The sequence below is a fragment of the Anolis carolinensis genome, chromosome 3 (genome assembly GCF_035594765.1).
Source record: "Anolis carolinensis isolate JA03-04 chromosome 3, rAnoCar3.1.pri, whole genome shotgun sequence".
Taxonomy (NCBI): Eukaryota; Metazoa; Chordata; class Lepidosauria; order Squamata; family Dactyloidae; genus Anolis; species Anolis carolinensis.
The window spans coordinates 281,292,840-281,309,704 of NC_085843.1; the positions used below are offsets into that span (position 1 = coordinate 281,292,840).

Here is a 16,865-nt window from a genome sequence, read left to right on the forward strand (position 1 = left end):
TACTGCATCTAAATGTACCAATGTGCATTTACGAGGGTTGAATGAAAAGTAATGCCTCCACCTTCATCATTTCGGTTTGGATCAAAATATTTTAATAAATCAAACGCAGAAATAATCCTTAGAATGTACTCTTTAACTACCACTGTTCACTTTTCCACATCATCACCAGACAATTGGATACATTTCTGTCAACGATGAACAAGTTTCCTGAAGCTGTCACGGAAAACGTTGACACTCTGTTTCCGCCACCGGCGTCTCACAGTCCCCATCGTGCACAGATCTTCCGATAGCCAAGCAAAGCAATAATGTGACCCACACATTCTTGTGAAATGCCAATTATGCTTGAAGTTTCTCTCTGAGGGATATGACAATCATCCTGAATCAATCTGTCCACCTTTTGCTTGTGAAACTCGGTGGTTGCTGTCACAGGACGTCCAACTCTTTGTTTGTCACGCAAGTCAGATGTTCCCACCTCAACATCTTTAAACTTACTCGCCCAACGACGCACAGGACTCACATCAACACAATCACCATAAACAGCTTGCATTCTCTAATGAATCTCCTTTGGGGTGACACCTTCAATGACTGCACATTGCTTAAGGCGCATTGACCGACCGTCTGCGAAGGGTTCCATACTTCGCACTTTAACAACACAACCGTTCAATGCTAAGGCTTCCCACCAAATGGAACTGTAGAGGAGAGTCTACTGAACAAGCCAGTATGAGAATGAAGGTGACGCCTTTCTACTTCGGGGTGACACCTTCTGCTGTCAAGAATTCAATGACTGCACGTTGCTTAAGTCCGACCGTCTGCGCAGGGTTCCATACTTCACACTTTAACAACACAACCATTCAATGCTGAGGCTTCCCACCAAATGGAACTGTAGAGGAGAGTCTACTGAACAAGCCAGTACCTGTCGCATACCAGTACTGCCATTTGTTGAGGATTTACGAAGGTGGAGGCATTACTTTTCATTCAACCCTCATAGTTATTACCTTAGTACACACCTTGGTGGTGTGGAACATACTCCAGTTTTTTGCACGTTTAATGTGCACTTTATTCCAATTTCCCAGTAATTTGCATCATAGTGTTAGGATTTTTAATGTTTGTGTTCATGTTGAGGTGATGGTGAAATATGACGCATGGGGAGTTGAGGGGGAGAGGAAAGCTTTGGCTCTGTCTGCTGATTTCCTCCGGCTCCTTGACTCAGCTTGAATTAGTGTGGAAAACCAGAACATCCTTGCACTTTGCTTCTGATTTGCCTTCTTGAGCCGAGAGGAGCCGGTGGGATGCCGACGTTGGAGCTCAGGCCTTTATTTGCATGGCAACGATGAGCGTGTGGCATCGGCGGAGGCGTGCTTTTTATACCCAAATTAACGGGACTTAGAAAGGAAGAAAACTTCGCCAGGCAATTTTCCTCCTCGTAATTGCAGTGTTTAGCGAAATCAGTCTGCCAGGCAATTTTCCAGACTAGCGAGATGTCTGGAACACAGAGAAAGAGAGAGAACAGGAGAGGAGGGGGTACTGCTGTGCATGAACTCCAAGGACCATAAATCTATTTAAAACCACACAGGATCAGGCCCCGGAGATGTGTGCTTGGGATCGCATATTTTTCCTCATCGTAGCCAAACAGATAATGCCAAGATGCCAATGGGCAGGACAGGAAGATGGCAGCACTCAACTGTCCTTTCCTAATCAAGGGACACTTTCTGAGCCAGCAGCAGCTGGTGACATCCATCCATGACAGTTCAGTAGTAAATCTGTTCTTGGTTTTAACTCAAACTTTGGGTGCATCTACACCAGGCACGGGCAAACTTTGGCCCTCCAGATGTTTTGGACTCCAACTCCCACAATTCCTAACAGCCGGTAGGCTGTTAGGAATTGTGGGAGTTGGAGTCCAAAACATCTGAAGGGTCAAAGTTTGCCCTGCTTGGTCTACACTAGAATTAATGCCATTTGAAAGCATTTTAACTCCTGTGGCTTAATGTTATGTAATCTTAAAAGTTGTACTTTTTCAAGGACTTCAGCTTTTTCTGCCCAAGAGAAAACTTCAATCCCAGCCTTCCATATCATTGAGCCATGGCAGTTAAAGTGGTGTCAAACTGCATTCATCCTACAAAGTAGACCAGTGGTTCTCAACCTACCCAGTGATGTGACCCGTTAATATTGTGGTGACCACTCCAACTATAAAATTATTTTCGTTGCTACTTCATAACTGTCATTTTGCTACTGTTTATTCATAACAGATAACAGACTTCAAGTACTACTACTGATGTAAGTATAAAGGAAGGAGGGGGTCACAGCATACAAACAACCTAATGCATACTGACCAACACCACCAGACTATGCCACAGCAACACATGGTCAGGCACAGCTAGTAGTAATGTAAATATCTGATATGCAGGATGTATTTCCATTCACTGGATCAAATTTGGCACAAATACTCAATACGGCCAAAGTTTAATACTTGTGGTGTTGGGGCGGGGGAGTTGATTTTGTCATTTGGGAGTTGTAGTTGCTGGGATTTATAGTTCACCTACAATCAAAGAGCATTCTGAATTCCACCAGCGATGGAATTGAACCAATCTTGGCACACAGAACTCCCATGACCAACAGAAAATACTGGAAGGCTTTGATGGGCATTGACCTTGAGTTTGGGAGTTGTAGTTCACTTACATCCAGAGAGTGCTGTAGATTCAAACAATGATGATCTGGACCAAACTTGGCATGAATACTCAATGTGCCCAAATGTGAATACTGGTGGGGTTTGGGGAAAATAGACCTTGACATTTGGGAGTTGTAGTTGCTGGGATTTATAGTTCACCTACAATCAAAGAGCATTCTGAACCCCACCAGCAATGGAATTGGGCCAAACTTACTACATAGAACCTCTATGACAGGTGGAGAGATCTTCAGCCTTCTCTGCCCAAGGGGTCTTAGATCATCAGAAATATGTGTTCTCTGATGGTCTTTGGTGACCCCCCCCCCCAAGAGGTCCTGACACCCAAGTTGAGAAATGCTGAGGTAGACGTACTTTGTATGAATTTTCCAAGGTGCTGAACATTGGTAAACTCCATTGGGTTCAGAACTTTGGACAGCGCCTTTGATTTTTGGTTGGAAAACGGAGAATGGCTGCTTCACTCCACAGACATTTGCAGCCACTGCTGGGCATGGCTTTGAAAAGTCATCTAGTCCAAGTCTCTCTATACTGAACGATTAATGCAGTATAACTCCAATGTAATGGCCATGGCTTAATGCTATGGAATCATGAAGGCTGTGGTTTTACAAGACTTTGGGCTTCTCTGTCAAAGAGTGTTGCTGCATCACCAAACTACAGCTCCCAGGATGTAATGTTATTGAGCTGTGGCAGTGACAGTGGTGTCAAGCTGCTTTATTTAGATGCTCCTTGTGTGACTCCACAAACCAGAACGCAGCCACCTTTCTCCAAGACAAGCCATGATGCCGCCGAAGTAAATACCGTATATACGCGAGTATAAGCCGACCCGAATATAAGCCGAGGCGCCTAATTTTACCACAAAAAAACTGGGAAAACATTGACTCCAGTATAAGCCGAGGGTGGTAAATTTCAGAAATAAAAATAGATACCAATAAAATTACAGTAGAGTCTCACTTATCCAACATAAACGGTCTGGCAGAATGTTAGATAAGCGAATATGTTGGATAATAAGGAGAGATTAAGGAAAAGCCTATTAAACATCAAATTAGGTTATGGTTTCACAAATTAAGCACCAAAACATCATGTTATACAACAAATTTGACAGAAAGAGTAGTTTAATACACAGTAATGCTATGTTGTAATTACTGTATTTACAAATTTAGCACCAAAATATCACGATATATTGAAAACATTGACTACAGAAATGCGTTGGATAATCCAGAATGTTGGATAAGCAAGTGTTGGATAAGTGAGACTCTACTGTACATTAATTCAGGCATCAGTAGGTTAAATGTTTTTGAATATTTACATAAAACTCAAATTTAAGATAAGACTGTCTAACTCTGATCAAATCATGATTCTCATCTTCTTCAATGTAAATGTGCTTATGTATCCTTTTAATAATAATAGAGTAAAATCATACATGTAATAATAACAATAACAATAATAATAATAAGAAGAAATACAGGAAAATAATATAAATAATAATAAATAGAGTAAAATGCAATAATAATAATAATAATAATAATAATAATAATAATAATAATAAGATCAGAGTGAAATAATAAATGTATTAATAATAATAAAAATAGAATAAAATAATTGTAATAGTAGCAACAATAATAGAGAAAAATAATAAATGTACCATATATTCTCGAATATAAGCTGACACAAATATAAGCCAGCCAGGACCCTCACCCGAGTATAAGCCGAGGGGGGCTTTTTCAGTCTTAAAAAAAGAGCTGAAAAACTAGGCTTATACTCGAGTATATACAGTAATTGGTCAGTTCATACCCTTGTAAGCCTAGCCATAAATGTCCATAGAGGGTTGAGTGTAGCAAATGGCAAAAACAGAACATTGCTAAAGGAGGAAAGTGTACTTGAACTTATCTGGCAATTGTGGATGCACCGTTAGACAAATAACCCATGACTGTGCTCCTCCTTGGCTGTCTGGTTTTCCAATTTTTCCATGTTTCATAGTCTTTGTTAATCCACTCTCACTCTACAGCTAAAGGGGCTGAACATCTCTGAAGTATTGTTCCATCCAAATAAATTTGTTTGCACTATCTTTTCTTGCTGAAGCAAATTATTCCCACATTAACAAGGACAAATGCAAGTTACTCCACTTAGGCAGAAAAAAATGAAATGCAAAAATGGAGAATGGGGGATGATTCCTGGCTCGACAGCAGTGTGTGTGAAAAAGATCTTGGAGGCCTCGTGGGGAGGAAGGCAAACATGAGCCAACAATGTGATGCGGCGGCAAAAAAAGCCAATGGTATTTTGGCCTGCATCAATAGGAGTCTAGTGCCTAGATCCAGGGAAGTCATGCTCCCCCACTATTCTATTCTGACTTGGTCAGACCACACCTGGAATCACACTGTGTTCATTTCTGGACACCGCAATTTAAGGGAGATGTTGACTCTAAACTGGAATGTGTCCAGAGAAGGGCAACTAAAAGGATCAAGGGTCTGGAGTGTTGGGAAATCATCCTGGACTACTCAAGTCTAGATGTAGTTAGATAGATGATAGAGTTAGATTGAGGGAATCCTTTCCCTGTTTCCAAAGCATGCCTAGACAGGCTTTACTGTGTTTCACTCTATCCTGTTTACGTCACATCCCTTATTTTGAAGTTAGTAGAAATGTGAATCTCTAGGGACACTAACTTCTCATTGGTCAGAATGTCTTTTATGGCCCCAATAAACTGGACCATGAGGTTGGAACCATTCTGGTTCTTTTTTCTCCCTTTGTTCTTCAAGCTCACAAGAAGCATCTCGCCATCTCTTCTGGCAAGATGTAACTATGTAGATGTTTCTTATTTTTCCTTTCTTATTTTTCCTTAGAAACCAGTCTAGAGTAGACTAGACAGCTCCCAAGCCTTTCTATCTACAATGGAGTTCTTTTTACCTGAATAAACACTTTTTGAACTTTTATTGAGACTCTGCAGTCCATTGCAATCCTAAAGGCTTCTCTTGCTTGCCCAGTGTAAGTAACTGTTGCATTTGAAAGCTTTCCTTTTGCTACTCTGCTGATTTTGGTGGAATCTCCCCCAGAGAGGGTTAAATTGAGTCTAACCGCTCAGAGATTACCACAACATGGAGAACAAGCCCTATGAGGAGTGGCTGAAAGAGCTGGGCATGTTTAGCCTGCAGAAGAGAAGGCTGAGGGGAGACATGATGAGGGCCATGTATAAATACATGGGGAAAAGACATAGGGAGGAGGGAGCAAGCTTGTTTTCTGCTGCCCTGGAGACTAGGATGTGGAACAATGACTTCAAACTACAGGAAAGGAGATTCCACCTGAACATTAAGAAGAACTTCCTAACTGTGAGAACAGCAGTGGAACTCTCTGCCTCGGAGTGTGGTGGAGGCTCCTACTTTGGAGGCTTTTAAGCAGAGGCTGGATGGCCATCTCTCAGGGGTGCTTTGAATGTGATTTTCCTACTTCTTGGCAGCTGGTTGGACTGGATGGCCCACGAGGTCTCTTCCAACTCCAGGATTCTATGGTTCTAACTAACATGTTGGGAGGATGGCTGGGCATAACTAATTAGGAAACCAGGATGGTGTAAAGACCTGTGTTTGAATCCCTGTTCAGCCATGGGAACATATTAAATCACCTTGGCAATTCACACCCTCTCAGCCTCAAAGAGGTCGGCCTATTTCAACCAATCTTGCCAAGAAAACCCCACAATAGGGTCACCTTTGAGCTGCCATAAGTCAGAATTGACTCAAAGGCACATGACAACCGTAGCTAAGAAATAATTCATGGATGTAAGATCTCAGCCTCTACTTTCTGCATGATGTGGAGAGGTTGGCCGCATTTAAAGGATGTCATAACTCCGAGAGGAATCTGATTGGTATATAAACAGGATATATTCCTAAGAAAATGTATGGCCAGGCTGTGTCCTTTGATAGATATGCACCCAAAGGAGCTTGGGCAGCAGATTTTCCACATGTCAGAGAAGTGGCTTGGGGCTGCATTTCCCACAAGGCCATAAATCCATAGATTTATGGGGCTAGCCGTTGGAGTTGTTCTTTGCCTTCTGCCGAGTGTCCCCTTGTGTGCATGTCAATGTGTTATACAGCCCGTTCCACCCAACCAGCAGGGACCAAAATTGGTTTCTCGTGAGAGACGGATTTCTCTGTGATTTATTACCCATCTTGGGGTTTTAAAAATGTTCCTTAAATGGAGGCACTTATAGTAAAACCTATGGAGAGCGGAGCTGCAGGGTCTCCAAATGTATATATGGAATGCATGTTTAGAAATGACAAGGGGATAAGAGCTGTTCCTTTACTCCTGTGAAATGACTTTGGCACTTTGTAGACCCTGCATTGTACAAAGGGGGGAAATAACTAATTTTACCATACTCTGAAAATAATTGAAAGTAGCTTTTTCCATGCTCTGTATTATGTCTCCCACAGTTTTCTTTCTAGGCGGTTTGTTTGATTGAGTGATTGACAGTTGTTTGATTGATATTTGATTTTAATCATATCCCAGAAAGAAACCCAAAGAAATCTTTTTTCCTATTATTCTGCCTCTCTTCATCTTTCTCTTCTCCTTTCCCCTCTCCCTTCTCCCATCCTCTGTTTCCCCGGATTCAACATCCATGGATTCAACCAATCATGACTTTAAAATATTCAGGGAGGAAAAATCTAAAATGCAAACCTTTGTTTTCCACTACGTCAAACATTATGCAGGTGTGTAGGTAAACGCTGTTAATGTGGGATTTGTGTATTGGTAGTGTTTAAATGAAATTTGTGTCTTGTCTGTATTGCATACTGATTGCATCATCCAGAGTGTAATATAGTCTGGAAAGAGTTAATTACTAAGAAGCTGTGATGACCTTGATGTGTGGCTGGAACTGGGGAGTGTCCAGACACAAGTGTTTGTGCATTGCTGATTGTGTTCTGTTCTGAGTTGAGTGCTGTCTGCCTAGGTGTTAAGTCCTGTGTCCATTGTCTGCAAGCCTGTTTGTCTTGATTATTACTGCTTACAGTAAAACTTTGTATATAGTTTTACCAAAGTCTCTGGATGTCACTTCGTTCTGCGTTCCACTGACTCCATCCAACTACTGCTGCACTGCTAATACTCTGACATTTGGTTATGGGCCCAGATCCCAGTTCCTAGACAAACCCTGCTTTAGCTTTCTTCCATTTCACAGATTCATTTTTACATACTACCACATTGTGCGTACTGGGATTCAATCATCCACGGATCTTGGTTTCCAAAGTAGGGACCTGGAACTAAACCCCAGTGGATACTGAGCTCCCAATGTTTTGTTCAACTGCATGATGTCAGTGGGTGAAGTTATTTATTGTTGAGTAGGTTCAACAGAGTGATGATGATGATGATGATGATGATGATGATGATGTATTTATCATGTCAGAAGTGAACTGAGGGTACAAATTGTAATGTATTTAAAAACACAAACAAAGTTAAAAACTTGACATTATACTAAATGTTTTTTGACCAGAAGCTGGCCACTTGGAGTGCCTCTGGTGTTGCTATTAAAAGGTCCTCCATGGTGCATGTGGCAATGCTCAGGCTGCATTGTAGTCAGTGGTCTGTGGTTTGCTCTTCTCCCCACTCGCATGTTGTGGACTACACTTTGTGGCCCCATTTCTCAAGGTTGGCTCTACATCTCGTGGTGCAGAGCACAGTCTGTTCAGCGCCTTCCAAGTTGCCCAGTCTTCTGTGTGCCCAGGAGGGAGTCTCTTATTCAGTATCAGCCATGGCTTGAGGTTTTGGGTTTTAGCCTGCCACTTTTGGACTCTCGCTTGCTGAGGTGTTCCTGCAAGTATCTCTGTAGATCTTAGAAAACTATTTCTTGATTTAAGGCATTGGCGTGCTGGCTGATATCTGAACAGGGGATGGGCTGGAGATGTCATTGCCTTGGTCCTTTCTTTGCTTGCTGCTACTTCCTGATGGATGTCAGGTAGTGCAATACTGGCTAAACAGTATAATTTCTCCAGCAGTGTGGGGCATAGACATCCTATTGTTCTGTCACATGCTGGGCCTGTAACTATTGTCTTTGTATAGGACGTACACTTTATGCCCAGCGGGAAGCCAGGGCGCCTCGAAAGAGAGGTTCTTGAGGATTTCCCTGAAAAGGATGGCCTTTTGAGTTTTTAATGAAATAACAAAGTCTTTATTGGTGAACAAATAATAAATCTTCAAGGAGTCAAATAACACTTCAAGGTTTCCTTAATAAACTGTTGGCCCTTTCAGTCTTGTCCCCAGGGGACAGGTAATTGGTTTTGGATAACTGTGAAAACCCCCTTATAACCTCTCCCAGGCTGTCTATTATATGGGCCTAGCTGATGTGGGACCTACTACCGATTCCAAATGTGTCTGAGCATTGAGTGGACCTACCAACCAAGGCTTGCAGATGTTTCAGCTGGGGTTCCGTGGATCTGTGATGCTGTTCTCTCTCCGAGGTTTCTTTAGAAACTTAGGGCTGTTTCCCTCAGGAGCTGTGAGGCTGAGAGGCTGTAAGCTCTCAGCCAGAGCTTTTAGGACCTTTTCCCCTGGATTTTCTGTTTTTGTTTCTCGGCTGTTCTATATCCCCGGATGTTATTGAGATATGAAGCTTTTCTACGGGACGAGCTGGTCTACGTCCTATAGCTTAGCTTCCTTAAGTGAGACTGACTTAAAAATGGCTCCTTCCCTCCCAGAGCCCTGAATAAGGGGCGGAACCAAACGTAATGATGATTGACAGGCAGCCTGTCCTATGACTGCAAACATTAGCAGCAAGAAAATAAAATCGGAGCTTCTGGTACAGTCATACCAGCACACCTATGATAATGCAGCATGTCTCATTAAAAGCCACATCTACTGTTTTAATGTGGTGAGATATGTTCCAGACTGGGCATGCATATTCAGCAGCAGAACAGCAAAGCGCAAGGGCAGATGTCTTCACTGTGTTGTTGATGATAACAAACATTCAAGCCAGTCCTGATACTAAAAAGCCTGGAACAAGACCATTAGAAAGGTCAATTACAAAGTTGTCCCTCTTTATCTACAGATTCTATATCCATAGATACAACCCCCCATGGCTTGAAAATATTCCCCCCAATGGAAGAGAGTTCTGGGAGTTGGAATCCATCAACAGGACTGCATGTTTCCACTCAGGAGCTAAACCAAAAATGACGGGAAAGGTCATATCTACCTTAGCACAATGCGCATACGTGCTTGAATAATTCTGCGCCCTTCCAGGAGGGTGGGAGGAGAAATATTTTAACTAAATAAGTAGCTAATGTACATTTTTGGCATAGGCTTTCCTTTCTTCTCTTCACAGCTGGGATCAATTCCTTGAAGCGCCAGAATTGTAGATCATTTTAAACTGCTATCATTCAACCAGCCCTGGGTTTGCTCTCCCTTCTCTTTGTACAAATGCTTTAATTAATTTCTCATTTCAAACAGAACTGCAGCCGCTTCTCCCCCCAACAAGCCCTGACAGACACCTTTCCTGTCCTCCTTAATTTTGCAAGAGTGCTCATAATATTTGGTGTCTCCGCGTCCCCGGGGTCCCTTTGTCCTCTCCAGACCAGCTGCCTCTCAGCCTGGATTGCGCTGTGTCTCGGCTGTATTCCCAACTTAATCAAGGATTCATATAATAATAACATTGGTGCATTCCTCACGGTAACTTTCAATGTTTTGAACAGGGTCCAAGTTGTCTCCCTTTTGTCTATTCCCGGCACACTTGTCGCTTGCCATCTCACCATGGAACAGTGCTCCTGGTTTGACCGTGGAGACCATCCGTACTGCAAAATTATAGCAGTTTGACATCGATTTAACTGCCTTGTCTCCATCTGACAGAATCCTAGGATTTATAATTTGTCGTGGCAACACATCTACGACATTTTACAAATACTTCACAAAACTACCGGTCGTAGAATTCCATAGCATCAAGCCATCATGGTAGTTAATATGGCGTCAAACTGCTATAATTCTGAAGTGTGGATGCAACCCTGATCACAGAGAACAATGAAAGCAGAAGAGATCTTAATCCAGACAATGGGAGCATTTGGAGAGTGAAGAAATGGCTGAGGGGCATAAAACATCCATGTAATTACCCAAATATATGTTATGGCCATTGGCTCCTCCACATGCCTTGGACCATCTTTTTCTTTCTTCCAGAAGAAAACTCTCCTGCCTCCAGTTAGGATAGAAATATAGAGTTCGAAGCAATCTTAAAAGCCATCTAATTCAACCATTCACTATGAACTATAAACTATTTAAAGGCCTCCAAAAAAGGAAACCCCACTGTTTTCTGAATGCCAGCATTCATACAATGTTGCCTTGGCAGTTAAAGGGGAACCATGACACTATAAGGGTGTCCTGTGATAAGGACCTGAGACAGTCTATTCCATGCTTAGACATTTTTACTGCCAATCAATCCTTCCCAACATTTAGGTAGAATCTCTGTTCTGGCAGTTTGATCGTATTTGTTTTTTGTTTGTTTATGTTTTTTTTTCCTGGTGTCAAAGGTGGGTTTAATGGACAAAAGGGCATAAGAACCTCTGTACAATCTGCAGATTCCCTGGCTACAACTACCCTGTTTCCCTGAAAATAAGACATCCTCGAAAAATAAGACCTAGTAGAAGTTTAACTGAATTGCTAAATATAAGGCCTCCCCAAAAGTAAGACCTAGTAAAGTTTTTGTTTGGAAGCATGCAGGATCGGTAAATGTACATACCATAGATTGTTGTACGTGGAAATAAAGGTAGTAACAAGAAATAATAATAATATAATATCTTTACTCTTGTATCCCACCTCCATCTTCCAGAAGGGACTCAGGGCAGCTTACACAGGGACAAGCCCAACAACAACATAAATTTACATACAAACAGAAATTTAAAACAGTAATTTAAAAACAGTATAGCAATTAAATATAATATAGAAATTCTTGAAAGGATTCACAGTTTGGTTATGCTGGTCTGTGATGACAACTACTGTACAGTAGATAATTACATTTTCATTTTTAAACAATGTAACCATAAATATGAATTCTTCTGTGTGGAAAAATAAGACATCCCCTGAAAATAAGACCTAGTGCATCCTTGGGAGCAAAAATTAATATAAGACACTGTCTTATTTTCGGGGAAACATGGTATACTTAGGAGCTCCGTGCAGTTTCCAGCAATGTTTCATTTAGATGATACTAATCTTCTTGGCTACATCTAGAGCGTCATAATCCGGAGCAAAATGAATGTAGGCCTTCTTTTTGCCATCAGGACTGATAAGTGTATTGACTTTTGCCACGTCAATGTCATACAACTTCTTGACAGCCTGCTTGATCTGGTGCTTATTGGCCTTGATGTCCACAATGAAGACCAAGGTGTTGTCCTTGATCTTCTTCATGGCCAACTCAGTTGTCAGAGGGAACTTGATGATGGCATAATGGTCCAACTTGTTCCTCCTGGGTGCACTCTTCCAGGGGTATTTGGGCGGCTACCATAACCGTAGGGTTTTGGACCTCCAGAAAGTGTGGGAAGTGTGCTTCTTCTTCTTCTTCTTCTTCTTCTTCTTCTTCTTCTTCTTCTTCTTCTTCTTCTTCTTCTTCTTCTTCTTGGGGCTGTGGACTCCCCTCAAGCCCATCTTTTTGGCTTTCAGGGCCTTGGATTTCGCCTCAGTCTTAGCCGGGACAGCCTCCTTCTTGACTTTCAGCGCCATCTTGGAAAAAGAGATCCTTTGATCCCATTTGTTGCTGCCATAGTCTCTGGAGCAGTGGAAAGCAAGCCCACATCATCCCCTACATCAGTGCTATTCGAGGTGGTGATTTGTGGATGAGATCACTTAAGAAGCCTTGCTGTACCTGAAACCCTTTCAGATATTTAATGTTGAACCACATATCACTTTAATTCTCCAAGCTAAGCATGCCCAGCTCCATTAGCTGTTCCCAAGTATTAAGACCCTGAATCTGGAGGTCCTATCATAAAAGCCAGCAGCCTTCCATTTCCATTAATCCAACCAGATATAACTCCATTATAACATAGTTGTTGTTTTTGTTTGTTTGTTTGTTTTGCATAGGGATACCAGTTTAGGATGGTCCAAGGCCATCCTTGGGTTTCTGGACCAAAACCAGAGATGTAGGAATGGTCCCTAATGGTGCCTGTAAGCATTAGGCCAGGGGTCCCCAAACTAAGGCCCGTGGGCCGGATGTGGCCCCCCAAGGTCATTGACCTGGCCCCTGTCCTAAACTTTAGACTTAGGGTTGACCTAAGTCTGAAACGACTTGAAGGCACACAACAACAACAATCCTAATTTTGAACTCATTGTCATCATAGTCCAGCCCCCCAACAGTCTGAGGGACCATGAACTGGCTTTCCACTTAAAAAGTTTGAGGACCCCTACATTAGGCATTAAACAGAGAGAGAAATCACAGCTTCTCAGAGCTTGTCATTCAGACACATGCATATCACATTAGAACGTATTTTCCCGATTGGAAATCAGGTTATGAACATGGTGGGGAACCTTGGTTTCTCCCAGAAGAATGGCATGGAAAGGAAAGGGCCTCAATGTTTGAGATGGTTATACAAGAGTTAAATGAAAAGTAATGCCTCCACCTTCGTAACTCCTCAACAGATGGCAGTGCTGGTATGCGGTAGGTCCTGGCTTGTTCAGTAGACTCTCCTCTACAGTTCCGTTGGCGGGAAGCCTTAGCATTGAACGGTTGTGTTGTTAAAATGCGAAGTATGGAACCCTGCACAGATGGTCAGTCAATGCGACTTAAGCAACATTTAGTCATTGAATTCTTGACAGCAGAAAGGGTCACCCCAAAGGAGATTCATCAGAGAATGCAAGCTGTTTATGGCGATTGTGAGTACTGTGCATTGTTGGGTGAGTAAGTTTAAAGATGTTGAGGTGGGAATATTGGACTTGCGTGACAAACAAAGAGTTGGACGTCCTGTATCAGCAACCACTGAGTTTCACAAGCAAAAGGTTGACAAGATTGATTCAGGACAATCGTCGTATCAATCAGAGAGAAATTTGAAGCATAATTGGCATTTCACAAGAACATGTGGGTCTCATGTTCCACATGGTTTTGCTTGGCTATCGGAAGATCTGTGCACAATGGGTACCCAAGGATGCTGATGCCTGAAATGGAAGCGCACAGACTTCAAATTTGCCAGGAACTGCCAGGACGCCTTTCTCCTTTGGAGTGACACCTTCTGCTGTCAGGAATTCATTGACTGAACGTTGCTTAAGTCACATTGACCAACCGTCTGCACAGGGTTCCATACTTCGCACTTTAACAACACAACCGTTCAATGCTAAGGCTTCCCCGTCTGTGCAGGGTTCCATACTTCGCACTTTAACAACACAACCATTCAATGCTAAGGCTTCCCACCAAATGGAACTGTAGAGGAGAGTCTACTGAACAAGCCAGGACCTGCCGCAGACCAAGACTGCCATCTGTTGAAGAGTTACGAAGGTGGAGGCATTACTTTTCATTCAACCCTTGTATTACAAATCAGGCACTTCTGGGCAAAGCCATGCAATGACTCTGTTTGTAGCAGAGATGTCACCCCTGAAATGATTCATGATCTTGTGATAAGGGACAATGACCTCACAAAATCAGCCGAGGAGGAAAGCAGAGGGAGAAACCAAGAGAGGCTCCATTTTGCAGGTCACCTTGTGATGATGGGATATGAGTCTGGTTTTTCTTGGTTCTTTTCCCATCATTTTGCTCTGATTAATATTTCCCAGATTAGCTTTGTACCTCTAATGTCAACAAATAAGACCTCTGCGAGCAAACATCAGTGGAAGCAACATCCAGACTCATAGAATTGTGCTGGAGGATCTACAAACACCTAGAGAAGTGATCATTCTCGGGATGTCTAAGTCTTCTAATAGAGGTGTATTGGAGGACCTAGAGATTCCTGAAGAGAAAATATTATTCAGTCCATGAATCATCAAATCAGTGAAACCCACCAATGTGAATTTATTTTCCTTTCCATGAAGATACAGAGCCAGGAGACATTTATCTTCACTTCTAGAAGAGTGGAAGATCTGCTTTGTATGGTCTCTCCTCCCTTTTTGCAAAATATTTCTCGGCATTTTAAACTCCGTTTATAACCTGTCTTTCAGCTCAAGTAGCTAATGAGATTGCTAATGATATAAAATCAATTACAACCCACAGATTGAAACAAGGCCTATGTATTACCAGTAGCCACAAAACTCCAGGGATGGTCGGTCAGGGTGTAGAGAGGCATGTGTTGATCCACTGCAGTGAAAATAGGCAAGAATCTTATGGCTCAAGACAGAACGTATTTATTATTTACCAATGTCAGTATTTATATTAATTTAATTCACCTTCCTCCCAAATTTGAAGCTCAAGGCAACTTACAATCTAAAAAGAAGCCCCCGGTGGCTTGTGCCGGCAGGACTGCTGACCAACAGGTTGGTGGTTTGACTCTGGGGAGAGCGGGAGCTCCCTTTGTCAGCTCCAGCTCCCAATCCAGGAATCCCCTGGGCAACGTCCTTGCAGATGGCCAATTCTCTCACACCAGGAGCAACTTGCAGTTTCTCAAGTCGCTACTGACACGTAAAAAAGACTAATCTAAAAAGCAATGCAGGTAAAAATGTACGAATAGGAAACATTAAAAACAGACATTATAATTAAACTGTTAACGATGGGTGAATCTACAGTGTATCAGATGATCTTAGAGCCTAGGCTGTCCATACAAGGAGATGCAGTTCACCAAATAGCCTAGACCTGAACCATCTAGGTGATGTTGCTGGCTTTGAAGTCTTCAACCTTCTCTGACAGTGTCTTTGTAGCAAACTACAAATCCCAGAATTCCATAGCATTGAGCCATGGCAGTTGAAGTGGTGTCAAACTGCGTTAATTCTACAGTATAGATGCAGCTTCCCTTTCCTTCAATCCCTTCTCTTTCTTGACCCGATGATTCCAGGATGCATCTACACCAGGGGTCCTCAATCTTTTAAAGCAGAGGGCCGGTCCACAATCCTTTAGACTGTAGAGGGGCCAAATTATCATTTGGGGGAAAAAACGAACAAATTCCTATGCACACTGCACATATCTTATTTGTAGTGCAAAATGAAAGAACAATACAATATTTAAAAATGAAAACAATTGTAACCAACATAAACCTATCAGGATTTCAATGGGAAATGTGGACCTACTTCTGGCAAATGAGATAGTCAAGCTAATTAGGATTGTTGTTGTTGTGTGCCTTCAAGTCATTTCAGACTTTGGGCGAGCCTAAGTCTAAAATTATTTATTTATTCATTTACTACATTTATTTATTACATTTATATCCCGCCCTTCTCACCCCGAAGGGGACTCAGAGCAGCTGTACATACAATATATTATATTATTAGCATAACAGAATATTAGCATTATATATTACTTTATTGAACTATACCACTATACTGTAATATTATATGTAATATAGAATTAATATTATTATATGGTATTATTATTAGTATTATATTATATAACATTATATTATTATCAATATTATATGTATATACAATATATTATATTATTTAAAATGATATAAAATATTATATTATAAAACTGAGGGCGGGGGCCAGGTAAATGACCTTGGAGGGCCACATGATCTTAGTTTTGGGGACCCCTGATCTACACTATATAATTAATGCAGTTTGGCACCACTTTAACTGCTATGCCTGAGTGGCATAGAGTCTTGGGAGCTGTAGTTTTACAAGGTCTTTAGTTTTTTCTGCCAGAGAGTGGTGGTGTCTCACCAAAGTGCAAATGCCAGGATTCTATAGTAATGACCCATGGATATTAAAGTAGGGTCAAACTGCATTAATTCTGCAATACAGATGCACCTTTTCTTCCCTTCACTCTTTCCTTCCTTCCTTTCTCTTCCTTGGTATGATCGTCCCAGAAAGTAGGATTCTTAGTAAATCAAGAGTAATGAAAATTTACTTCTTTTGTATGAGGAAGCGGCAGCCTTACTGTGATCCTCCTTCCATTCCCATGGGGACAGAACCTCCCAAGACACCTGGGACCGTGTTCAGTCTCTGAGGCCCCATCCAGGAGCCTGAAGATTAAATCCGGAGAGAGGCCAAAGTGATTTCAATAAATCAATTATTTGAGAGCATCTGGCTGGTCCTATGATTGATTCTTCCTTGGCGAATCCTGCGCCCGCGGCTGCCGCCACCATTAGCTGATTGCTTCTTGGGGCTTTTG

The 16,865-nt window shown here is 42.0% G+C and overlaps 1 protein-coding gene and 1 pseudogene across 1 annotated transcript in view; one reads left to right on the top strand and one right to left on the bottom strand.

Annotated features, from left to right (window-relative positions):
- ecel1 (endothelin converting enzyme like 1) overlaps positions 1 to 16,865 on the top strand; it is a 99,254-nt gene that overhangs the window by 21,960 nt on the left and 60,429 nt on the right. The window lies entirely within an intron of this gene.
- LOC103280073 (large ribosomal subunit protein uL23-like) lies at positions 11,828 to 12,352 on the bottom strand (annotated as a pseudogene).